Genomic DNA, 27396 nt, shown 5'->3' with positions numbered 1-27396 from the left:
TTTTTGTTTTTTGCGATACGCGGGCCTCTCACTGCTGTGGCCTCTCCCGTTGCGGCGCACAGGCTCCGGACGCGCAGGCTCAGCGGCCATGGCTCACGGGCCCAGCCGCTCCGCAGCATGTGGGATCTTCCCGGACCGGGGCACGAACCCGTGTCCCCTGCATCGGCAGGAGGACTCTCAACCACTGCGCCACCAGGGAAGCCCAGGGGAGAATCTCTTTATGGAGTGAAAAGCAAAGGCCTCTCTGAGACCTGAGAAACGAGGATGAGATGAGCTTTCGGAGACAGTGATTCCTGGGGGAGACACTTTCTCCACTCCTGGTGTGGCATCCCACTCCTGCTTTTTCTCTGCCTTTCCTCACCACACCCAGGGCCAGTAGAGGGGCTGATGGGATTAGTAGAGCTGGGAAGAATCAACCGGACATCCCTAGCCCTTCCTCAGCTCCCCACCCCTTATTATCTTCTCCTTCTCCATCTGGGGAGCAAGCTGCTGTGGGGTGCAGGGCTTCTCCCCTCTTCCTCCATGCTCCCAGTCTCACCTTGGCAAGACCTGTCTGTGCGGAGAGGTTGGGTCTGAGTGGAGAGATTGTGCTGGTCCTGGGGTCTGCAGGTCATCGTGTTTTCACCTGAAGCTATATCCTCCAACCTGGCCTTTATTAGTCATAAAAGGGACATTTTGATCTTCTTTTGTTATTTCTTTATCTTATTTCTCTGTTTGTTCACGTTCAAATTGGGAAGAGGAGAGCTTTTATTGGGTCCTTTTCCAAATCCCAAATTTGGGAAGGAGGCTCAGGACGAAGAAGAGAGAAAGTGCAGAAGTTCTGGGGCAGGAGGGAGCTTGGCACGTCTGGAGACCAGGAAGAGGGTGAGTGGGGCCAGACGGAGTGGTCAACTAGGAGACTGTCAAAGAAGAGTCAGAGAGACGGGGCCAGATACACAGCGTCAGAGGCCCTGGGTTTTATTTCAAGCACAATGGGAAGCCAAGGGGAGAATTTTAAGCACAGGGGTGACATGACCTGATCTCTATTAAGCAAAACAATACAAAACAAAACAAGAAAAAGAGACCAGTTTTCTGGGTAAAATATGATGGTGGCCTGCGAAAACGTATCTGCCGAGAAGAGTAGCCGTTATATTCTGGAGGTAGAGCTGAGGGGACTTGTTGAAGGGTTAGAAGCATTTGGGAAAGAAAGACGACAGAGAAAAATTAAGCAGCCGAAGTGGGCTGCCTACTCTGGCTCCGTGAGGCTGAGTGCCAAAGCTAGGACATCTAATTGAGTGGCCCTGGAGACGCACAGGACCTCGGTGGGGTGGCCACACTCCAGCGGACAAGGGGTGAATAGCCAAGAGGAAACAAGGCCAATAGCTCTAGGAAGAGGCCAACGTGTGAGCCTTGCTTTACATGAAGCCATACCATTTGTTAAATGAACACCCCCCCCAACCTTATCCCATCAATGAATTACCATCCTTCTGGTCTACCAAGCTAGCCCCTCAGGATCACTATCAACACCATCCTTCTTCCAACGTTCCCTTTCTTTCCACATTCCCAGTCATTCACCACTCTACTGACCTCCCAACCCCCAATGTCTTGGGCATTTTCCTTCCCTGTGCTTAGCGTGAAGTTTCATCTCTTCCCTAGATTCTTACAACAGCTTCACTGCCCTCACTGGTTGCTCTTTTCCATTCTCCCCTCTCATCTTTCCATTCCATCTTTCAAGCTGTCAAAATGGTCTTTCTAAGATATATAGGCTGAATCACATAACTCTCCACTCAGAAAACAGTAGCAGCGCTCAGGTTTGTAAAGACTAAAACAAACTCCTTAGCAGGACGTGCACTGTGCTCGCTAATTCTTCCAGGTGCTTCCAGTTATTATAATTCTTCCAGGTGCTTCTGCAAAGCCACCTGCTCCAACACTTAGTGGCTTAAAACAATGGCACTGATCATGTTCATGGATTATGTGAGTCACGAATTCAGACACAGCCTGGGGTCTCTCATCTTGGAGACAGATGCAAGACAGCTTGGGGTCTCTCATGCTGCAGTCAGAGGTCAGCTGCAGTCAGATGATGTTGGAATCTTCTGAAAGCTTGACCGAGCCTGGACGATCTCTTTGCAAGGTGTCTTACTCACAAGGCTGGTGAGTTGGTGCTGGCTGTTGCCCAGGGGGCTCGGTTTCTACCCCCAGGGCTGCCTGAGTGTCTTCGTGGCATGGCCATGGGCTTCCCCTAGAACGAATGATCCAAGAGACCCTACAGAAGCTTCAACGCCTTTTATGATTTAGCTTTGGAAGCTGCAGAGTACTACTTCTGCCAAAATCTACTGGTCAAGGCAGTTCCAAAGTCCACCCAGGTTTAAAAGAGGGAGCAAAGATTCTTGTCTCTTCATAGAGGAGAGTCAATGTTGTACTGTGAGAAGAGCAAGTACAGGATAGGATACACGTTGGTGCAGCCACCTTTGGAGGATGCAATCTGCCACTCTTCCTGGGCTCCATTCACTCGCTCGCCCCTGGGTTACATGTTTTCACAACCTTGTTTCTCTTCTGCTGTTCCATGGATCAGACCCTTATCCACGTCACCATCCTTCAAGGTCAGCTCCAATAACACTTCCTGGTTGAACTTTCCAGGCAGAATGAGTCGTCCTCCTTGTATGCTCCCACTGCATCCTGCTTATACATCCACTTAGCATGTTTTCCTGTATACTGTATGTGAAATCACTTATTGAAGAGTCTGGCTCTCCCATGAGACTGTTAAGTTCATCTTTCCATCTCCACTTCCTTGCAACGGTCAAGCCCAGAGGAAGTTCTGAACGATAACAACTGTCAGATTCCGTGTACGCCTGAGAGATGGCCCAGGTGAGATGGCTGTGGTGCTGAGGAGGGCAGTCAGGCCGTGGTTCTGGAAGGGGTGTCAGTTTCTGGATCCATCAGCCTTGCTCCAAGTCAAGGATCTTCCATGGAGGAGATCCCATTCTGCATATTGATGCCAAAGCTGGGGCTGGTGACCCCTGTCCCAGGATTGAAATGGGGGTGCAGAGCCTTGTCTCTGAAGCAGGATTGCCCTTGGCTGGCTCTGGAGGGCAGCAGCCAAAGGGGAAAGCGTTTGTGGTTACAGCTACACTCACCCAGCCTCTATGACAGCCCGGCACTACATATCCACCATCTCAAATGTAACACGTCCAGAAGAACTCTTGATTCCTTGTTTCCCCCACCCAGACCCTGTCTCATTCCCTCCCTCCCCTAGTCTCCCCAGCCCTGGAAAGGTCCCCCTTTGCTCAGGCTGAAAAGCCCTAGGACTGTTCCTCAGATCCCTTCTTTTGTTCACTCCCCATGCCGTCCATCCGCCGGTCCCAGCACCACTACCTTGGGAGTAAACCCTGAATCTGCCCACTTCTCATCCTCTGCCACCGGCGCTGTGGGCCAAGCCGCCAACATCTCATCTAGACAACTGCAGAGGCTCCTGACTGTGCTGTCTGCTTCCACATTTGCCTCCTCCAGGTGTCCCAGGGCCCATTCTGATGTGGTATCAAAGCGTGGCACATCCGAGCCAGGAGTCGTCTTAACAGTGGGGCTCTGAGGCTTTAAACAGATCCTAGAACTTTAAGCATTGCTCAAAAGGCGTCTTTGGGGACCTAGGGAAAAACCAGGAGTGATGGGGTTGTCCACCAGCTGACTTACATGGAGTCTTTGTACAAATTATTAAAAGCAGCCCTCTTTGGGAGGGCGCATCCCTCTGGGAACATGCCTGGCACCAGACAGGGTCTTTTTGCAAAGCAAAGGGCACAGGACTTGGCAAATGAACCAAATGATTCCAAACCAACCAAACGAACCAAAAAAGCACAAATGATTTAGCAGGCTGGATTTCTGGTGCCTTTGTGCAGTCAACAGCCTGCTCCTGCACGGCCTGTGGTAGGCGGAATGATGGCCCTCCAGAAAACAGCCACCTCTTAATCCCCGGAACCTGTAAACGTTACCTTCCTGGAAAAGGGGACTTGCATATGGGGCTAAGTTAAGGACCTTGAGATAGAGAGATGCTCCTGGATTATCTGGGGCGGGGAGGGACGTGGATGGAATCCCAGGGGTCCTTGTAAGGGGAGGCAGGGAGGTCCAAGGAGGATAGGAAGCAAGAGCTTCGACTGCTTCAAGAAAGAGGCCACGAGCCAAGGGATGCAGGCGGTCACCGGAAGTAGAAGAGGCAAGGAAAGGGGTTCTCCCTCGGGCCTCCGAAGGGGTCAGCCCTGTGACACCTCGACTTTAACCCTAGGAGACTGAGTGTGGACTCCTCACCACCAGAACTATAAAATAATAAATCTGTGTTGTTGTAAGTCACCAAGTCTGTAATTTGTTACAGAGGCAGCAGGAGATGAACACACAGCCCCTGCGCCACCTCTTCCAAGTGAGCCTTCTGGTTCCGTCTGCGATGTGCATTGGGTTCCAGGTAAGACTGCACTTGAAGAAGGAATACTGCTGCTGAATATGTTTCAGACATCTAGCACTGGATGGGAAAGTCTTGTTTTCAGTGTTAAATTCACTGAAGTTGATAAGTGCACTGTGACTGTAAGAGAATACCTTTATTCTCAGGAAATACATACAGACGCGTTTAGTATAATGTATGGAACTTATTCTGAAATGATTCAGAGAAAAATGTGTGCGTGTGTGTGTGTGTGTGTGTGTATATATATATATATATATATACACACACACACACACACGTATATATGAAAAGAGAGTACATGATAAAGCAAATGGGGAAATATTCGTAACAGGCAAATCTCAGTAAAAGTATAAAGACATGTTCTTTGTGCTCTTCTTGCAATATGGCTACAAATTTTGAAATTATTTCCAAAGAATAAGGTTAAAAAAAACAACAACCCCACTGTGAACCAACTCCTTTCAGGGTATGACTGAGAACATGGAGGTGGTCGGGAGCTCACACAAGACCTCAAGAACAGTTTGTAGCTGAGCTGGGTCTAGACTCCCTGGCTCCTGATCTAAATGGTGTTTTTTTGAGGCAAACGCCCACGGGGAGTCACAGTACATTAAACTAGTTCACGCTGTTATAAATAACTCCCTGGGCCTAGTCTCCTGACCCTGGAATCCTGGTTACTTGAAAGCATTTCGATTCCGTAGGTGGATGCAGAGAAGGATCTGGAAACTTACCAGTTTTTCTGTGAGGAGTCTTGTCCTGCAGGCGTCCCGTTATGACGTTATTTGCCACTATCCTGAGAGTGGAAAGACATACAATTAGCTGATGTCCTTCTACTAAGTCCTGGGGAAGGCTCTGTTTATCCATTCATTCAATCAGTCAGCAAATATTATTGAAATCACACTACGTGCTCAACTTATCATAAGAGCTGGTCACACAGATAACACAGCGTGAACAAGAGATGGATCTGGGATGGAGTTTCCCTTCTAGGGGAAAGAGAGAGAGAAACAACAAACAAAAGAAACATTTGTTTAGTGTTAAGTGACAAGAAGACAATAAAATAGGGAGGTAGAGTAGAATAGCAGTTCCCAACTCTTTTTTTTTTTTTTAAAGTTTTTATTTTATCTTTTTGGCCACACCACGCCACATGTGGGATCTTAGTTCACTGACCAGGGATTAAACCTGTGCCCCCTGTAGTGGAAACATGGAGTCTTAACCACTGGACTGCCAGGGAAGTCCCCCAACTCTTTTTTTTTTTTTTGCGGTACGCGGACCTCTCACTGCTGTGGCCTCTCCCGTTGCGGAGCACAGGCTCCGGACGCACAGGCTCAGCGGCCATGGCTCACGGGCCCAGCCGCTCCGCGGCACGTGGGATCTTCCCAGACCGGGGCACGAACCCGCGTCCCCTGCATCGGCAGGCGGACTCTCAATCACTGAGCCACCAGGGAAGACCCCCACCCCAACTCTTTTGATTGTACGTATCTATCAAAATTTTTTGGACATTTGCCATAAACACACATTTAGACACATATGTAGTGGTTTATAAATAACACTCATGTGCCACTGTACTAATGCATTATAAAATATACACAAAATAAAAATGTTATAAAAATAGAGTAGGGCTTCCCTGGTGGCGCAGTGGTTAAGAATCCGCCTACCAATGCAGGGGACACAGGTTCAAGCCCTGGTCCGGGAAGATCCCACATGCCACGGAGCAACTAATCCCATGTGCCGCAACTACTGAGCCCGCGTTCCACAACTACTGAAGCCTGCGTGCCTAGAGCCCGTGCTCTGCAACAAGAGAAGCCATTGCAATGAGAAGCCCACGCACTGCAACGAAGGGTAGCCCCCGCTCACTGCAACTAGAGAAAGCCCGCACACAGCAACGAAGACCCAAAGCAGCCAAAAATAAATAAAATAGATACAACGTTAAAGACATAAAAAATGTTTAAATATAAAAATGGAGTAAAAAGTAATAGAAATGGAAGTCTATCACTTTCTTCTTGTACCTCTTTGTATCATCTTTGGCACCCCAGCATGTGTGTCCTGTTCTAGGGATCACTGAGAGAGAAGAAAGGGGAAGGGGCTTGCTCTAGACAGAATGGTTGAGGAAGCTTTGAGAAGGTACTACCTGCCCTAAGACCTGACCAATGAGAAGAAGCTGCCATTCTACAGTTTTTAAACAGTTCTAGACCAGGGGATGGCAAACTACAGGCTGCAGGTCAAATCTGGTCCTTGGCCGGTTTTGTAAATAAAATTTTATTGGGAAAAAAAAAAAAAAAGAAGCTGCCAATAGACCTGTGGGAGAATCTTCTATGTAGAAGGAGCCATCAGTTACCAGGCCCAGAGGAGGGAGCAGGCTTGGTGTTTCTGAGGAAGAGACAGAGGGTCAGGGTGTCTGGAGCAGAGGGAATGGAGAGCAGAATGGCCAGAGGGTGGTCTGTGAGGACAGAGGCCAGATCCTGGAGGCCTGCAGGCCATGCTGAGAGTGTGGATTTTATTCTAACACCACAGAAAACAACTAGAGGGTTTCCAGCAAGATGGTGGTGGGATCACGTGGACATTTTAAACAATTTCACCAGCTGCTCTGTTAGAAGGGATTGTAGGTGCAGGACCAGAAGTGAGACCAGGTAGGAACTTCCTGCAATAGTCCAGGGAAGAGATGCTGATGACCTGAAGTTGGGAGGTGACTGAGGAGTGAGCAGGAAGTGGATGAATTGGGATGAATGAATGAATGTTTCGGAGGAAGAGTTGACAGGATTGGGTTGGAAATGGGGAGCGGTCTGGTGATGGTAGGAGACGCATCAAGACTGACTCCTAGGTTTCTGGCCTGAGTCGCCAGGTGAAGAGTGGGGAAGTCGGGGTGAAGAAGTACTGCTCACCTCTGCTCCAGACGGGGGAGGCAATAAGTAGGCGCTTGTGTATACACGTCTGTATATGCACGTGGGGGAGGTCAGGACTGCGGGTGTCAACTTGGCTGTCACAGGGGACAGAGGTGAGGCGTCTGAGGGCAGCCTGTGGGCAGCAGGCGGCAGCTGGAGAGCCCAAGATAGGGAAGCGCTGCAGACAGGAAGCAGGAAATCATCCAAGAGAAACTGCACCCTTGTCAAGTTCTGCCCAGATTCAGCCCAAATTGTTTCATATTGTGAAGCGATGCAGTCTGGCTGCAGCCTGGAGCTGCCGCCGCGGCCATGCCTGGAGGATCGACAGGTGGGAGGCTCGGAGCCCCTTTGCTGGGGAAGAATGTCAAGTTCAGACCCCTAGCAGCAGGCGGCCAGTTTGAAAGCCTCTCTACCCTGGCCCCTGAGGAAGGTCTGAGAAGACTCACAGCCCCCCCCCCCGACCACCTCCTTCCACTGCATTGCAGCTGCTTCCAGGGCCTGGAGCTCTTGACATCTTGACAAACGATGCAACTGGCAAAGCAAATCAATGTTCCAGCCAGAGAGCTGCAGGTTTCCCCTGGGGGCGGGGTGGGAACAGGGGGAGGTGAATGCATTTTCCCAAGTGTGCCCACAAAGTGGGTATGAATCCCAGCCACGAATCCCTCCTGTAAGAAACTGCGTTTTATTTTCTCATAACTGAATGTAATTTCTATGTCAAGTTCCCATGCCACCCAATGGCAGAAGACATCACCTCCGTCAAGTCTGAGTTTCCCGTTTCCTTGAGGTTGTGTCCAGATGCCAGGGCTCTCAGAGGCCAGGGGTGTCAGCCGGGAGGGGGGCGTCAGGCAGGAGGCCTGTGGCTCTTGGTGTCGTCATCGGCGTGGGCTGGGACATCCTTGTGTCCCTCTGGTTCTTGGTCATCCGTCCATCCCCCTCAGGTCCACCAGCTCTCACTCCCACTCTTCAGCCATCCTTGGGTCCGTGGGGGACATTCTACTGTGCCCCAGTTTCTGGGCCCTCGGACCATCTGCTTCAGGCCCCTCTTGATATGTGTGTTCATGACACTTTTGTGCTGCAACCCGGAATATGGGACCTGCTGTGATCCCATCATGGCCAGTCTGCCCAGTTACACACCTCTGGTCAATTCGGCTTCTGCCCCAACACAGAATGGGCCTGGCAGTCCCAAGTTTGGGCCACTTGCTTGGGTTCTGCCCAGGGAACAGGTTAGAGGCTGCTTCTCCTCTTGGAGGCCCGAGCTTATCTAGAAATTTTATTATCCCCTTGGGTGCAGCCCAGGGAACAGGCCGGAGGGGCCCCTTTGCTCTCTGCTTCCCCGATGCTGATGTTCTAAGAGGCTCAGGACTGCCAGCCTGCCCTGCTCTCACTCGGCACCTGCACCCCTGCCTTTTCTACACAGCTGGCTCTTGACAGAGGCAAATAAGGTAGATGGGGCAGAGATTCACTGATCAAGGCAATTGGTAGAGAAGTTGACCCCCCCACCAATGCGTTACGTCTGCCTTTTCAGTTCCACTTGGCTTTGGTTAAGACAAAATTCCCCTTCGTTTAACTGGCTGCTTGGGGTTCGATGAAGTAGCCACGTTGGTGTGGTTCACTTTGCAAGGGGTTGGAATGGAGCAATTTAAGTGTGTCTGTAGGCTGGGTCCAATGATGCCTATAGACCCGGTTTCTAGGTAAAAACTGGTCTAACAAGAGGAATTTCTCTTACAACTGTTTGTTTTTATGGCAAATGTATTTTATGCCCACAAAACCAGCAGAGCAGTGACTTTAATCCAACATAATAATTCATCACTGTACAAAGCCTTATACGTTGCAATGTATATTTCTATCTGCATCCTCACTCGGGAGCCACGAACGCCCCGAGAGACAGGCAGGATGTGTATTAGTTATCCCTGCCTTACCAACAGCGGAAAGTAACGACTGGCCTGGGATCTTGATCTCCCACCTCTGCTCCGGCGCCCTTTCAGTCTCCTGTGTTTCAAACTTCCCACTGAATTGCCTGGTTTTGCAATATGCACCCTTGTGGAAGTAGCCATCCTGACCCACTCTGACCGGCTGTAGACACTGCCCGGGATGCATGCTGACCCTCCTATGTTCTGCAGCCATAGGACAAGTCCTTGTACTCCTGCCTCCAGTTTGGAGAGATGACAGAGTGATTCTAGAACTCAAGAATGAGGGTCCACCTCACTGTGCATCAAGATCATCCGGGAACTTTAAAAAACAACGTGTCTGCTGTGGAAAACAGCATGGAGGTTCCTCACAAAACTAAAAATAGAACTACCATATGATCCAGCAATCCCACTCCTGGGCATATATCCAGACAAAACTGTAATTCAAAAAGATACATGCACCCCTATGTTCATAGCAGCATTACTCACAATAGCCAAGACATGGAAACAACCTAAATGTCCATCAACAGATGAATGGATAAAGAAGACGTGGTACATATATACAATGGAATATTAGTCATAAAAAAGGATGAAATAATGTCATTTGCAGCAACATGGATGGACCTAGAGATTACCACACTAAGTGAAGTAAGTCAGACAGAGAAAGACAAATACCATATGATATCTCTTATATGTGGAATCTAAAATATGACAGAAAAAAACCTATCTACGAAACAGAAACAGACTCTCAGACATAGAGAACAGACTTGTGGGTGCCAAGGGGGAGGGAGTTGGGGGAGGGATGGAGTGGGAGGTTGGGGTTAGCAGATGTAAGCTTTTATATATAAAAAGGATAAACAACAAGGTCCTACTGTATAGCACAGGGAACTATATTCAATATCCTATGATAAACCATAATAGAAAAGAATATTTAAAAAAACAACGTATATATATGTATAACTGAATCACTGTGCTGTACAGCGGAAATTAACACAACATTGTAAATCAACTATACTTCAATAAAACAAACAAAAAAACAGTGTGTCTGGGTCCCACCCCAGAGGTTTGTTTTGATTGGTTGTTTTTGTTGCCATATTTAAGCTCTTCCAGGTGATTGTCATGTGCAGATAGGGTTGAATACCACTGGGCTACAATATGACCCATTTTACCTTGGCCCCCTTTCTAGGCATTAGACATTAGGTGCATCATTTCTCCTCAGCAGTGGCATTGGCTGCTTCTTGTACTTAAACATCTCTTTTGTGGGCCTCCTGCAGTGCTTCTGGTCCCCCGTGTATGATACAGGAGAGGGTGCCATCTGCTGTCACCTGAGGAGAACTGAGCATCAGTCTATAGCCAGGATTGGGCCTTAGTTGGGGGAAAGTTTGAGAGGACAAGTTCTACCTGTGTCAAAGCAACAAAGAGAGACTTGGTCGATGGTTGCCACGGAAATGCCGGTAAAGCCCCACTTCCGTGTCCCACCTGCAGTCTCAGGAGTTGGCCTTGTGTGTGGGAGGCTGAAGAGGCAAGCCCAGCACTCTGCCTGGGAGGGATGACCCGCTTCCTGGGCCCATGATGGATTGCTGGCATGGTGGCCTTTCCTGGACCTGGCTCTTGGCCAATCCCTGAGGTGTGGGCCTGGCGTGACGGAGCACAGGGAAGAAGTGGTGCCTGAGGAAGGCTCAGGGAGTCTTCTTTGAGAAAGCAGCATTGGAGGTGGGCCTTGGAGGACGAGCAGGAGATCCCGGAGGTTGAGATGGGAGGAGATGAGAGCCTTCTTGGCCAAGGGCAAACCAGTATCACTTCCCACACTTAGGTATCATCAGCTCAGCGTAGGGGAAGTGGAGAATGGGTTGATTCGGGTCAATGGAAAGGTTGGGCAAGACTCTACCTTCTCAGATGCCCTGCGCAGCCGTGACTCAGGTTGCCAGGCATGTTGAGCGGCTGCAGACACCACACTTAGGACCGGGGCACCCAAAGGCAGTGGAGGCTGCACCCCGCGCCCTATGGGTTCCTTTGTCCCTCTTCATCATCCTCATTATCACATAATAAGAACATGATGCTGTTCAGCTTACAGTCAATCTTGTGAGGCAAGCAGGACCGGGAGCATTGTCCCCATCTGATAGATGCAGAAACAGAGGCTCGAAGGGGTTGAATGACACGGGTAATGCATCCCAGAACGGCACACCCGATTCCAGGCTCTGGATACGAAGGGCTCACGGCTTCCTTTTTAGGCCTCAGGCACACCTGTAATGGAGACTGAAGCAGCTTTAGGTGACATCCCCACCAAGACATCCACATCCACACCCGGCCCCATGCTCCACTGACAGTAGCACCGTAATCGAACGCTTACTGTGAACTGCTCCAAGCATCCTCTCTGTTGATCCATGTAGTCCTCACAAGATCTACATTTTACAGATGAGGAAACTGAGGCACAGGTATTAGCTGACCAGTTCAAGGAACAGCCCCAGCTCTCAACCACGAGGCCCCACCACCTTGAAAGGAGGCCGACTGGAGAAGGCAGGGACGTCCAAATCAGACAAGTGCAAGTGTGGATCTGGGGCTGTGATAACTTCTCCATCTGAGCCTCCTGCCCGTGACCAGGGGAGCGCTTACCCTGCCGGCTTGTCGTAAAGGTGAGATGAAGTTCCCTCTGCAGAGCACCCGGCACTGTGCCAGGCACCCGGTCATTTTCACTCTGCACTAGGGATTCTGACTCTGAAACCAATGTTGAGCGTATTGATCAGGTCAGCGGGGACAGGAGGGGAGGCCGGGGGAGGGACTGGCAGGCCCAGTGTGGTGACCTTGCTCTCTGGCGGGACTTGCAATGCCCCAGGCTGCGCTCCACAAAAGCTGCTCCTTGGGCCGAAGCAGAATGTCAAACTGGAACTGGAAATGTGGCATTAAAATATTGCCACGGCGGAACCACCAGCCACTGGGAATCCGGACAGCAATAAATTAAGTGATGTTCCTAGCGCATGTGGTTTCCCTGTGGCCTCCCAGGAACACATTTCTGTATCAGTAATTTACCAGATAAAGAGATACTGAACCGGCCACATGGAGCTGCAAGAATAACGATAAATTCTGGTTTTGTGAATCAGAGAGAGGCATCAGCTTGTAAAGCAAGGGCCCTGGATCTGGAGTCTGAAGTTCTGGGTCCCTGTCCTGGGTTGGCCCCCAGGATAGCAAACCCACCGGGTGGCTTCGGGCAGAGCCCCGCACATCCCTGGGCCTCTGTCCAGAAAAGCAGGTGCCTGCTCAGGCCAGAAAATCGTTCAGGTAAATACCTGTATGATTTTTCCTCAACCTTCTCTTGCTTACTCCTAGCTGCTCTCCAGACAGTGAGCCCTTTGGCTAGTCAGGCCGACTGCAGTTGTTTGAGAGGCATTTCACACACATGCACACACCCCCACACGACACTGCAGAAAGAAGAAGTCCTCTCAAGTGTTACTGTGAACAGATGAAAAATAATGCAAGTGATTTTTCATTGCAACGGAAGTTAGAAGGCAAGTGGACAGGAGGGCAAAGTGGAAATGATAACGGCCAGAGCCCGTGGCTGGAAACGTTAACTGTCTCCTTGGGATAGCACAGGAAGGGGAAGTAGCTATTACCCCAGGAAAGGAGCCAGGATGCGTCCTTTGTGGTGCCTCTCCAAAACTCCCTTCTTTTGTTTCAGTCCAGGTTGCCTCCTTGGGCCCGGAAGTCAGTTTCTCCTCTTTCATCAGGACAGCAGCACCGGCTCTGAGCAGGGATGCTCCTGCTGTACCACGTTGCCAGACCCAGCGACCTCTTTCCCGGCCTCACCCTGCCTCTGCCTCCAGCACCGGCTCACGTGTGGGTTGTCTTCTGCTCTGTAGTAGCTATTTTTACTGTCGCCACTTCCCAGAGCTGAGCCTTGGTCAGGAGCTGAGTGTTGGAGCCAACAGAGGCAGCCTGTCTGGTCCATCTCAGCCAGAAAATGAACAAGCAGACACGAGAAGCTATTCAGTTCCACATTAGAACCAAAAAGTCTTTACATTCTAATCGTACCTTGATGCCGAAAGAGAATATATTCCACAACACACTCTGTGATCAGAAACAGGTACTGGGTGCACAGAAAGTCACCTCAGGACACAAGAGTTCTCCCTCTCCTTCTCTCCCTTCTTTCGTCCCTCCTTCCTTATGGAAATATTTCTCAAGCACATATTGTGAGGAAGAAACTCAGAGAGAGACAAAGGGGGAGGGAGAGAAGACAGAGCCTCTGCTCTCCCATAGGAGATACAGAAACAATTTCAAAGCAGTGCATTAAGTGTTATAATAAAAGGAACACAGGATGCCAGGGGTGCAAAGAAGAGGCATCTTATTTGATTGTGAAATAAACGAGATTTAGCATCAGTAAAGCTTCCTAGAAGAGGAGATACTGAAACTGAGCTGCAATAACAAGGTGGGGCTCAGAGCCAGTCACCGTGGGACAGAGTAGCATTCCAGACAGCACGCACAAAGCAACCAGCCAGGGGGAGCAATGCCTGCAGCTGACTGCAGCAAGACAGTGAGGCCAGAGTTTTGCAGGTGGCCTGGACTGCATCCCAAATGAGACAGAGGCCTGGGCTCGGGCCAGGTCATCGTGGGCCCAGAGTGCCACACTAAGAGGTCGGAGCTTTGTCCCAGAGGTTCTCTGGAGCTGCACCAGTCAGGGTCTGGTCAGGAAGGCGTGAGAATCCCACTAGGTATTTCAAAGGCAGGGATTTAATACAGGGACTTAATTGCACAGGTGATGGAGGGCTCAAAGAGCAGAAAGGACTCAAGGGAACCCAAAGATAATTGAAGAAAATGGCTACCAACTGCAGGACTTGGGGACAAAGGGAGGAGGGGATTCATGAGAACCTAGAGATGCAGAGGAGGGGGTGCTGTGGAGCTGGTGCTGGGGTCTCCGAAGGGGTGTGTCAGGCAGGTCCTGGGAGTATCAAGAGAAACCAGTCTTCACCCACCTGTTGCCCAGGGCACAGGGCACTGCTTGTGGAACTGGGGGCTTCCCCACCGCCAAGCAATTCTCCAATACCAGCTGGGTGTCCCACAACCCAACTCAGTTCTGACACTGTGCCTGGAAATGCCACCCGATCCCACAGCTTAAGGGCTCAGGCCCACGAGATGCCCTCACACCCCCACCCCCTTCAGATGCTGGTCTGAAGTCACCAAACTCTGGATTCGCGACAACCCCTCCCTGGGTTCATTTAGTTGGCTCGGGTGGCTCACCGAACTCAGAGGGAAGCATTTTACTTACTGGATTACTGGTTTATTATGAAAGGATATAACTCGGGAACAGCCAGATGGAAGAGACGCATAGGGCAAGGGATGGGGAAAGGATGGGGCGACGCCATGCTTTCTCTGGGTATCGTTCTCCCGGCATCTCCACGCATTCAGCAACCCTGTCTCTGAACTCTGTCTTTTGGGGTTTCTATGGCGGCTCCATTACATAGGCATGACTGATTAAATCATTGGCCATTAGTGATGGATGAAGCCTCCAGCCCCCCTCCTCTCCCTGGAGGTCAGGTGGGAGGGACTGTAAGTTCCAACCCTCGAATCACATGGTTGGTTCTCCAGGCAACCTGCTGGCGTCCTCAGGTGCCCCCAAAAGCCACCTCATTAACATGACAAAAGACGCTTTATTCTCCCAACTCTCACCATCACAGGAAATTCCGAGGGTTTGAGGAGCTCTGTACCAGAAACAGGGACTGAGACCAAATATATATTTCCTACTATAAGTCACAGTATCACAAAATCACAATGCCACGGCTTGGGTGGGGCTGACCCATGGGAAGGAGCAAGGCCCTTCTCCTCATGCAGAACCTGACGGGGACCAGCTGGCCACATGGTTCACAGAACCTCAGCCCAAGCATCACAGAGCAGGGTGTTGAAGGGGGGTGTGGAGCTGGGAGATACGAGCCGAAGAATCCACGTAAAAAGGGACTGATGTGGGTTTGGGTTTTGGAAAGAGCAATCTGGGTACAGTGTGGAGAAGGAATAGGATAGGCTGGGCGGCCCGTGAGGAGGAAGAAGCGTCTCTCCAGGGGGGACATGGTGGGTGGCAGGAGTCAGGCCGGGAAGAAGATTCAGAGATGAGGGGAAGGGACCTGGAGATCAAGCACCCAGTGGGTTTGGGGTAGAAGGAGAGATGGAATTCAAGGCTGAACCACAGACCCCTACTTGAGCAAGGGCGTGGGTGGTACTGCTCACAGCGTAAAGCACATGGATGAAGATAAGAGGGGGTCGGGGAGTGGAGAACTGGCCGTTCTACCTCTGCTTTTCAGCTTCTAAGAACAGGAATGTCCGTCCTTGGCAGGACAGCATCCCACTGGTCCCTGTAATTGCTAACATCACCGCCTTTTCACAGAGGAAACGACTGTCTCCTACAGTCTCCATGCACAGGACCTAACATCGCCCTCCAGAGTTACACAGAACATTCCTCTTCTCCCAGACAAATATTTGAAGACAACTGTGATCAAAAAGAATGAGTAAGAGGCGTGTAAGGGGTTGTAATTCAAATTAAGACTCTCAGAGTGTTTGTTTTTTGGCCCAAAGCAGCACCAGCCAAGCATGTGTCAAGGGCAGGCTGGAGCTCGAGGCTGAGAGGAGGTGACGGATGCCTTAGCCTCCCAACAGGGGCTTTTCAGTGAGGGCGATGGGCCCCCAGACAGAATAGAAGAAATGCTGCAGGAAGGAAAGTGGGGGATGCGGAGGACGAAGAGCAGGGGATGGCGTTGGCTTGTGCAGCAGAGTCAGATGTCAGCGCCCTGGAGGCCATGCTCCAATCCCCTTGGAGGTCAGGTGATTCCCAAGCGGTCAGCCTATCAGTGTTGAGAGAGTGAGGATGTGATGGGCACAGGTGTGGTCTTGGCCTTGGAGACTGTCTGGTCAAAAATAGTGGCCTGGGGCTTCTCTGGTGGTGCAGTGATTAAGAATCTGCCTGCCAATGCAGGGGACATGGGTTCAAGCCCTGGTCCAGGATGATCCCACATGCCGCGGAGCAGCTAAGTTCATGCACCACAACTACTGAGCCCGCATGCCTAGAGCCCGTGCGCCACAACAAGAGAAGTCACTGCAATGAGAAGCCTGCACACCTCAACAAAGAGTAGCCCCTGCTCACCACAACTAGAGAAAGACTGCATGCAGCAACGAAGAGCCAAGGCAGCCAAAAATAAATAAATAAAATAAATTTAAAATATAATAATAAAGTTTAAAAACAAAACAAAATTAAAAAAACCAGAGGCCTAATAAGGCTGTAGGGACACACAGCTCCTCACTGTGGAAGTGACAGAGACCAGAGGAGAAATCCCACCTGCTGCCACCATGCAGGGACAGGTGAGGGAGCCAAAGGAGACTAGGGAGGAATCCATGGACCTGTGGCCAAAGATGATGCAATAACTGAGATTGTGGAAGGCAAGAAGACTGTGAGGGTGATAGTGATAAAAGAGAGATGATTTCTGCTCAATGCCCTACACCACTTTGCTAGGGTTGCCATAAAAAATACCACAGATGGGGTGGCTAAGAGAACAGACATTTATTTTCTTACAGTTCTAGAGGCTAGAAGTCTGAGATCAAGGGGGCAGCAGGGTTGGTTCCCTCTGAGGCCTCACTCTTTGGCTTTCAGATGGCTGTCCTCTCCCTGTGTCCTCACATGGTCTTCTCTCCATGTGTCTGTGTCTTAATGTCCTCCTTTCATAAGGACACCAGTCATACTGGATTACAGCCCATCCTAATGACTTCATGTTAATTACCTATTTAAAGACTCTATCTCCCACTGACAGAGGAATGGATAAAGAAGATGTGGTACACATATACAATGGAATATTACTCAGCCATAAAAAAGGATGAAATAATGCCATTTGCAGCAACATGGATGGACCTAGAGATTATCACACTAAGTGAAGTCACACAGCAAAAGACAAATATCATATGATATCACTTATATGTGGAATCTAAAAAGATGATACAAATAAACTTATTTACAAAACAGAAAAAAAAATAAAGACCCTATCTCAAAATACAACCATATTCTGAGGTACTAGGGGTTAGAACTTCAACGTATGAATTCGGTGGTGGGGGGACACAATTTAGCCCATAACTCCCTCTGAAACCAGGGACCATGTCTTATATTTTTAATGCTCTTTTTCTACAGCTCATTCTCATGCCACAAACATAATTGGCCCATGTTAACTGACTTGAAAACACAGTCTGTGCCCAGCCCTAAAATATCCCTCATTTGCTCTGTTGAATTCTGATCACTTTTTCAGGGCCTCGGTGGAACCCCCCCAGGTTCTGCCTAAATACATGGCCTGAGTTAACAACTTTTAGTAAACCACGAAGTATCTGTGAATGAAATCCATTAAAACCCTGAAAATGTTTATTCATGCAGTTTCCATGTAGAGAATGAGAACTTGTTGGATTTTTTCCTGGAAGCCTAGTGAGGTTTGTTTGTTTGTTTTCCAGTGGGAGGTAGATATTAATGAGCTTTAGGAGAGAAAGTTAATAATTCAATATGATGCATCATGGGCACATCTGTACAAACATATATCTGTCAATGTTTCAAGAGATTTAGAGAAGGGAGTGATATGACATGTTCTTCCACCTCTAGGCCCTCTGAAAAAGACAGAGGAAGCCTTATCCATTAAGAAAACTGCTGGAGCTCTTTCTAAACTTTTTTGAAGCATGAATACTCAAAATGGGTATCTTTCTATTTTCCTTGTTGGACGTCTCATTGGAAATAGGCATGAAGACTTGTTTCTCATTTCATTGGACGTATGAAATATGCATTGAAGCTTGCTGTTATACTCAAACATAAGATACATTTTTTATCATGTATGCCTTGAAGAACCAAATTCATCAGAAACTTATTAATTCAAACACGCCTTAGAGCTCCTGATTGCCAAGCATTTTAAAAAGATTATAGCTTTGCTCTACATGCCTACAGAAGAGCCTGTGTATTATTAATAATAATGGCTAACTTCTATAAATTTCTTACTCTGAGCCAGGTGCTCTGCTGTATATTTTACACTGCATCATTTCATTTAATTCTCCCCATAAGTCTATGCGGTAAGGGTGATAATATCTCCATTTCCCCAAAGCATAGAGAGCTCATACAACTTGCCCAAGGTCATATAGCTAGAAAGTGTTGGAGCTGAGAGTCAAACCCAAGTCTGGCTGCCAAAGCCTGACTCAATAAACCCATGCCCATGACCTGTCATGGTCCAGGAAGAGTGAGATCCAAGATGGCATTCACCTACTGTATAGCACAGGGAACTCTATTCAATATTCTGTAATAACCTATATGGGGAAAGAATCTGAAAAAGAATGGATATATGTATATATATAACTGATTCATTTTGCTGTATACGTGAAACTAACATAACATTGTAAATCAACTCTACTTCAATAAAAATTTTAAAAAATATATTCACACACACAAAAAATGGCAGTCAGGAATCCCTATTCTGTCAGCAGATATCTACTGCATGTACCAGGGCTAGACTCTGTACTAGATACTATTTTTTATTTTTATTATTAAATTTTTCGGTACGCGGGCCTCTCACTGTTGTGGCCTCTCCCGTTGCGGAGCACAGGCTCTGTATGCTCAGGCTCAGTGGCCATGGCTCACGGGCCCAGCAGCTCCGCGGCATGTGGGATCCTCCCAGACTGGGGCACAAACCCGTGTCCCCTGCATCAGCAGGCGGACTCTCAACCACTGCGCCACCAGGGAAGCCCTACATAGTATTTTTTAAAAAATGGAAGACTCCCTCTTGTGAGAGCACCAGAATCACAACTAACTGCTGAACAAGCATCAACAGGAAGACACCAGAACTCACCAAAAATGATACCCACGTCCAAAGACAAAGGAGAAGCCACAATGAGATGGCAGGAGGGGCGCAATCACAATAAAATCATATCCCATAACTGCTGGGTGGGTGACTCACGAACTAAAGAACATTTATACCACAGAAGTCTACCCACTGGAGTGAAGGTGCTGAGCCCCACGTCAGGCTTCCCAACCTGCGGGTCCGGCAACGGGAGGAGGAATTCTCAGAGAATCAGACTTTGAAGTCTAGTGGGATTTGATTGCAGGACTTCAACAGGACTGGGGGAAATAGAGACTCCACTCTTGGAGGGCACACACAAAGTAGTGTGCGCATCCCAGCATAAGGCACACGGATGAAGATAAGGGGGGTTGTGGAGTGGGGAAACAGCCAGGGGAAGGAGCAGTGACCCCACAGGAGACTGAACCAGAACTACCTGCTAGTGTTGGAGGGTCTCCTGCAGAGGTGGGGGGTGGCTGTGGCACACTGTGAGGACAAGGACACTGGCAGCAGAAGTTCTGGGAAATACTCCTTGGTGTGAGCCCTCTGAGAGTCCACCATTAGCCCCACCAAAGAGCCTGGGTAGGCTCCAGTGTTGAATCACCCCAGGCCAAACAACCAACAGGGAGGGAACCCAGCCCCAACCATCAGCAGGCAAGCAGATTAAAGTTTTACTGAGCTCTGCCCACCAGAGCAACACCCAGCTCTACCCACCACCAGTCCCTCCCATCAGGAAGCTTGGACAAGCCTCTAAGATAGCCTCACCCACCAGAGGGCAGACAGCAGAAGCAAGAAGAACTACAATCCTGCAGCCTGTGGAACAAAACCCACATTCACAGAAAGATAGACAAGAGGAAAAGGCAGAGGGCTATGTAACAGATGAAGGACAAGATAAAACCCCAGACAAACAACTAAATGAAGGGGAGATAGGCAACCTTCCAGAAAAAGAATTCAGAATAATGATAGTGAAGATGATCCAGGACCTCAAAAAAAGAATGGAGGCAAAGATGGAGAAGATGCAAGAAATGTTTAAAAAAGACCTGGAAGAAGGAAAGAACAAACACCTAGAAGAATTAAAGAACAAACAAACAGAAATGAACAATACAATAACTGAAATGAAAGATACACTAGAAGGGATCAATAGCAGAATAACTGAGGCAGAAAAACGGATAAGTGACCTGGAAGACAGAATGTTGGAATTCACTGTTGTGGGACACCATAAAGAAAAAAGAATGAAGAGAAATGAAGACAGCCTAAGAGAGCTCTGGGACAACATTAAACGTAACAACATTAGCATTATGGGGATCCCAGAAGGAGAAGAGAGAAAGGACCTGAGAAAATACCTGAAGAGATTATAGTTGAAAACTTCTCTAACATGGGAAAGGAAATAGCCACCCAAGTGCAGGAAGTGCAGAGAATCCCAGGCAGGATAAAGCCAAGGAGAAACACACCGAGACACATAGTAATCAAATTGGCAAAATTTAGAGACAAAGAAAAATTATTGAAAGCAACAAGGGAAAAACAACAAATAACATACAAGGGAACTCCCATAAGGTTAACAGCTGATTTCTCAGCAGAAACTCTACAAGTCAGAAGGGAGTGGCATGACATATTTAAAGTGATGAAAGAGAAGAACTACAACCAAGATTACTCTACCCAGCAAGGATCTCATTCAGATTCAATGGAGAAATCAAAAGCTTTCCAGACAAGCAAAAGCTAAGAGAATTTAGCACCACCAAACCAGCTCTACAACAAATGCTAAAGGAACTTCTCTAAGTGGGAAACACAAGAGAAGAAAAGGACCTACAAAAACAAACCCGTAACAATTAAGAAAATGGTAATAGGAACATATATATCGATAAATACATTAAACGTGAATGGATTAAACGCTCCAACCAAAAGACACAGGCTCACTGAATGGATACAAAAACAAGACCCATATATATGCTGTCTACAAGAGACCTACTTCAGACCTAGGGACACATACAGACTGAAAGTGAGGAGATGGAAAAAGATATTCCATGCAGATGGAAGTCAAAAGAAAGCTGGAGTAGCAATACTCATATCAGATAAAATAGACTTTAAAATAAAGAATGTTACAAGAGACAAGGAAGGACACTACATAATGATCAAGGAATCAATGCAAGAAGAAGATATAACAATTATAATTATATATGCGCCCAACATAGGAGCACCTCAATACATAAGGCAAACGCTAACAGCTATAAAAGAGGACAGTAACACAATAATAGTGGGGGACTTTAACACCTCACTTACACCAATGGACAGATCATCCAGACAGAAAATGAATAAGGAAACACAAGCTTTAAATGACACAATAGACCAGATAGATTTAATTGATATTTACAGGACATTCCATCCAAAAACAGCAGATTACACTTTCTTTTCAAGTGTGCATGGAACATTCTCCAGGATAGATCACATCCTGGGTCACAAATCATGCCATAGTAAATTTAAGAGAATTGAAATCATATCAAGCATCTTTTCTGACCACAACACTATGAGATTAGAAATCAATTATAGGGAAAAAGAACCATAAAAAACACAAACACATGGAGACTAACCTATAAGTTACTAAATAACAAAGGGATCACTGAAGAAATCAAAGAGGAAATCAAAAAATACCTAGAGACAAATGACAATGAAAACGTGACGATCCAAAACCTATGGTTTACAGCAAAAAGCAGTTCTAAGAGGGAAGTTTATAACAACACATGCCTACCTCAAGAAACAAGAAAAATCTCATTCTATAAGGCCACCATCACCCTGATACCAAACCAGACAAAGATACTACAAAAAAAGAAAATTACAGACCAATATCAATGATGAATATAGATGTAAAATTCCCCAGCAAAATACTAGCAAACAGATTCCAACAACATATTAAAAGGATCATACACCAAGATCAAGTGGGATTTATCCCAGGGATGCAAGGATTCTTCAATATACACAATTCAATCAATGTGATACACCTTATTAACAAATTGAAGAATAAAAACCACATGATCATCTTAAATTGTGTCAAAAACTAAATTCTACACCCATTTATGATAAAAAAAAAACCCTCCAGAATGTGGGCATAGAGGGAACCTACCTCAACATAATAAAGGCCATATATGACAAACCCACAGCAAAAATCATTCTCGGGCTTCCCTGGTGGCGCAGTGGTTGAGAGTCCGCCTGCCGATGCAGGGGACACGGGTTTGTGCCCCGGTCCGGGAAGATCCCACATGCCGTGGAGTGGCTGGGCCCGTGAGCCATGGCCGCTGAGCCTGCGCGTCCGGAGCCTGTGCTCCGCAATGGGAGAAGCCACAGCACTGAGAGGCCCGCATGCCGCAGAAAAAAAAAAAAGCATTCTCAATGGTGAAAAACTGAAAGCATTTCCCCTAAGATCAGGAACAAGACAAGGATGTCCATTCTCACTACTATTATTCAACATAGTTTTGGAAGCCCTAGCCATGGCAATCAGAGAAGAAAAAGAAATAAAAGGAATGCAAATCGGAAAAGAAGAAGTAAAACTGTCACTGTTTGCAGATGACATGATACTATACACAGAGAATCCTAAAGATGCCACCAGAAAGCTACTAGAGTTAATCAATGAATTTGGTAAAGTTGCAGTATACAAAATTAATGCACAGAAATCTCTTGCATTCCTATACACTAATGATGAAAAATCTGAAAGAGAAATTAAGGAAACACTCCCATTTACCACTGCAACAAAATGAATAAAATACCTAGGATAAACCTACCTAGGGAGACAAAAGACCTGTATGCTGAAAACTATAAGACACTGATGAAAGAAATTAAAGATAATACAAACAGATGGAGAGATATACCATATTCTTGGATTGGAAGAATCAATATTGTGAAAATGACTATACTACCCAAAGCAATCTACAGATTCAATGCAATCCCTAACAAATTACCAGTGGCATTTTTTACAGAACTAGAACAAAAAATCTTAAAATCTGTATGGAGACATAAAAGACCCCGAATAGCTGGGGTCTTTTGTATGAAGACATAAAAGACCCCAAAGCAGTCTTGAGGGAAAAAAATGGAGATGGAGGAATCAGACTCCCTGACTTCAGACTATACTACAAAGCTACAGTAATCAAGACAATATGGTACTGGCACAAAAGCAGAAACATAGATCAATGGAACAGGATAGAAAGCCCAGAGATAAACCCACGCACCTATGGTCAACTAGGCAAGGATATACAATGGAGAAAAGACAGTCTCTTCAATAAGTGGTGCTGGGAAAACTGGACAGCTACATGTAAAAGAATGAAATTAGAACACTCCCTAACACCACACACAAAAAAGAAACTCAAAATGGATTAGAGACCTAAATGTAAGACCGGACACTATAAAACTCTTAGAGGAAAACATAAGAAGAACACTCTTTGACATAAATCACAGCAAGATCTTTTTTGATCTACCTCCTAGAATAATGGAAATAAAAACAAAAATAAACAAATGAGACCTAATGAAACTTAAAAGCTTTTGCAAAGCAAAGGAAAGTACAAACAAGACGAAAAGACAACCCTCTGAATGGGAGAAAATATTTGCAAATGAATCAACGGACAAAGGGTTAATCTCCAAAATATATAAACAGCTCATGCAGCTCAATATTAAAAAAACAAACAACCCAATCCAAAAATGGGCACAAGACCTAAATAGACATTTCTTCAAAGAAGACATACTGATGGCCGAGAAGCACATGAAAAGCTGCTCAACATCACTAATCCTTAGAGAAATGCAAATCAAAACTACAATGAGGTATCACCTCACACCATTTAGAATGGCCATCATCAGAAAATCTACAAACAACAAATGCTGGAGAGGGTGTGGAGAAAAGGGAACCTTCTTGCACTGTTGGTAGGAATGTAAATTGATGCAGCCACTATGGAGAACAGTAGGGAAGTTCCTTAAAAAACTAAAAATAGAATTACCATATGACCCAGCAATCCCACTACTGGGCATATACCCAGAGAAAACCATCATTCAAAAAGACACATGCACCCCAATGTTCATTGCAGCACTATTTACAATAGCCAGGACATGGAAGCAACCTAAATGCCCATCAACAGACGAATGGATAAAGAAGATGTGGTACATATATACAATGGAATATTACTCAGGCATAAAAAGGAACAAAATTAGGTCATTTGTAGAGACGTGGATGGATCTAGAGACTGTCAGACAGAGTGAAGTAAGTCAGAAAGAAAAATATCGTATATTAACGCATATATGTGGAACCTAGAGAAATGGTATAGATGAACTGGTTTGCAAGGCAGAAATTGAGACACAGATGTAGAGAACAAATGTATGGACACCAAGGGGGGAAAGTGGCGGGGGGGGGGGTGGTCGGGGAGGGGGATGAATTGGGAGATTGTGAATGACATGTATACACTAAGATGTATAAAATGGATAACTAGTAAGAACCTGCTGTATAAAAATATAAATAAAATAAAATTCAAAAAATAAAACATAAAAATGGAAGAGAGGGACTTCCCTGGTGGTCCAGTGGCTAAGACTGCATCCTGCCAATGCAGTGGGCCCGGGTCCGATCCCTGGTCAGGGAACAAGATCCCACATGCTGCACTTAAAGATCCCACATGCCACAACTAAAGATCCCACACGCCGCAACTAAGACCCAGCGTAGCCTAATTAATTAATTAATTAAAAAAAAAAAAAAAAGGAAGAGAAACTACCTTCCAGCGACTGACGAGCTGGGGAGTCCAGGCGCAGAGGATCCATTTCCTGAGCCCAGAGGGGAAGGCAGCCATGTACAGGGTAAATTGGCCCATGACAGGCCATGGCCGGAAAGGCACAAAATGTTACATGAGCACAAAGGAACACGCAAGTAACCCCAGGGAAGAGGGCAGAGGCGTGCAAGAGGAGGTCGCTGACCTTTGCCCTGATTTTACAGGTAGAAGCAGGAATTTACCAGGCAGACAAGAGGCATGAAAGACAGAATGATTACAGTCGTGAAATGGCCTGGCTGGTTCCAGGAGCAGCGAGACATTCAGCAGGAGTGCTGAAGAATGACGATGGTCCCAGTTTGGGAGGCTCGGTGGCTGGCGATGTTCATTGAAATCGGTGAGGGAAGAAGACGAGTCTGGTGATGGGGTGTGGAATTCGGGGGGCCTGCAGTACTTTCCAGGGAGAAATCAAGAATAAGAGTGGATGGAGGCTTGGATTTGGGCATCATCGATAGACAAGGGATTGTTGGAGCTGAAGTCGCTGATAAGTTCACCCAGGGAGGCATGTGGAACAGAGGATGAACGCAGCAAAGGCGGAGGCCTGCGGAAGAGCAAAATCCAGGGGAAGGTAGGGATGTTGCAACTGGAAGCCTGGGAGGACCACTGTCAGAGAGGAAAGGGGGAAACCGGGAAAAACTTTGAGACTTAGGGATGGTCAACGGCATTAGATGCCTCATAGAGCATTGAGCGAGAGGGTGGTAATAGTCCACTGACTGAGTATTGGTGTCCTAAGTTTCAGCAAATGGTCCAAGTTGAAGAAGGAAGAGAGTGAGTCTGGGGAGACTTGAATACGCTGGTGAGCTGAGGGGATGCCGGTGGTGAGCACGGAGACGATGTTGTTGACGCTGAGACGGGTTAACAAGCAGAACCAGGTGAGGAAGGAAGGTGCCCGCGGAGACCTCGAGCACACACAGGGGAGAAGGTGTCTCTCCAAGGCAGGGGAGGAGGGTGGGTGAAGTGAAGTCCAGGGAATTCCTGGGTTGTGACTTCCGTTTACCCTGGGAAGCTGGGGGAAGTTCACTCGTGAAGGGTCGGATGAGGGTGGATCAGGTAGGTTGAAAGGGAAGGCTGATGGCGATAGTGAAGGTGAGTGAAAGCCAATGAGGGTGGCAGGTCAGGGCCTGATAAGCGACCAACAGGTGTGTTTGGGAGCCAGCTACATCTTTGGGGTCTCACGACCTGAATATTTATGTAATCTTCCTTAGTAGCACGCGGCCCTTTTGGAGGAAGATAAAAGAAAATAGACAGATAGACCCTGACCTGGGGTATTTGCAGGTGGGAATGGGGGATTATGGGGAGACAAGACACATGCAAGTACTGGCAGCAAAGTCTTCATATTGACCCAGAGGGTCAGGCTGGCTGGGAAAGCCAACGGAGCAAGGAGAGCTGAAGGTTGGCAAGAGTAAAGGCTAGAATCCTCCATGAGATTAAAAAAAAAAAAAAAGGCAGGCCGGAGAACAAAAGGGCTGGAGCTGGCACGCCACATTCTAAAACTTCTGAGAAAGCGCGTTCTGGGTAACGCTGGGGTCCGGGATGGGACCGAGGAGTGGGGGAGTCCGGGCATAGCGCAGCCATTTCCTGAGCTACATCCTTTCCCCGTTCACACACATTTCCCCCAAGTTTGCCTCTGGCCCAGCTTCCAGGCTTCTTTCCCCGTGGAAGACAGAGGGGGTGACTGAGAAGGACAAGAAAAGGCTGTGTGGCCTCCTGTCTCCGAAGCATGTGGCCCTGGCCCCCACCCCTACCTGACATGGGCCTCCATGCCTCGGCCCTGAGCTCAGGCCACAGAACCAGCCTGATGGACGGCAGCAGCTGCAAAACCCATCCTCTGCCATCCCCGGATTCTTGGGGGTTTCCCTAGGTAAGTGTGAGATGGGTACACTGTGTATTTACTTATTTTTTATTATTAACTAGAACAAATGAGCCAGAGCTGCAGTCTGCTGAGAGCACAGTGATGTGAATCAGCAGGACCTACTGGCCACAGGTGGGAAACCAGGTAGAAAGCCTGCCCCTCCCGCCCGCGCTGGGCCATGCCTGATCACTGAGGAGACGGGCACCCGTGACTCTCGGGGCCGCACACCTTGGGGCCTGATGGCAAGGGAGCAACCCCAGGAGCACCAGCCTCTGACAGGTGGTCAAAGGCACCTCACCTCCGCCAGGGGCAGCATGGATTAGACCCTCTCAGCCGCGCGCCTGCCAAGAGCCCGAGACACTCTCCGCAGCTGCAAATGCCCACCGCGTTCGTCTGGGGTTCCTGGAGTGTCTACGACATCATCCTGCAGTCCCAGGACTGAATTGCTGAGTATCACCTACAGAATACTGAGGACAGAGGGTCAGAGGAGACGAAGGAATTGCTTGTGTCTGAGCCAAAGCCCCGGCTGGGAGAATTAAGGGGACTTTTCTTCCCTCTCTCTCTGTGAAAGATACAGAAAACAGACTCTGGAGAAGCATTCAGTGTCTCTGCTCCATGGGGCGGTTGTCTTTGCTCCATCAGAACGGTCTGTGTGGCCAGGACTGATTAAGGGTGGAAACAAATCCCCTCCTCTCCCAGTCCTAAGTCTGTTTTTTGTTTGTTTTTTAATT

The 27396-nt window shown here is 47.7% G+C and overlaps 1 long non-coding RNA gene across 1 annotated transcript in view; it reads right to left on the bottom strand.

The window, feature by feature from the left end:
• Nucleotides 1-27396, bottom strand: part of LOC307197711 — a 118664-nt gene that overhangs the window by 12767 nt on the left and 78501 nt on the right. The window contains exon 2 of the long non-coding RNA XR_013831489.1: nucleotides 5149-5210. This is a non-coding gene — a long non-coding RNA (uncharacterized lncRNA). The remainder of the gene's footprint in view (nucleotides 1-5148; nucleotides 5211-27396) is intronic.

Source organism: Stenella coeruleoalba (assembly GCF_951394435.1).
Source record: "Stenella coeruleoalba genome assembly, chromosome: 15".
In the NCBI taxonomy this organism is placed as follows: domain Eukaryota; kingdom Metazoa; phylum Chordata; class Mammalia; order Artiodactyla; family Delphinidae; genus Stenella; species Stenella coeruleoalba.
Note: the sequence above shows the minus strand (reverse complement) of the source record. Positions and strands in the feature narration are given on the sequence as shown.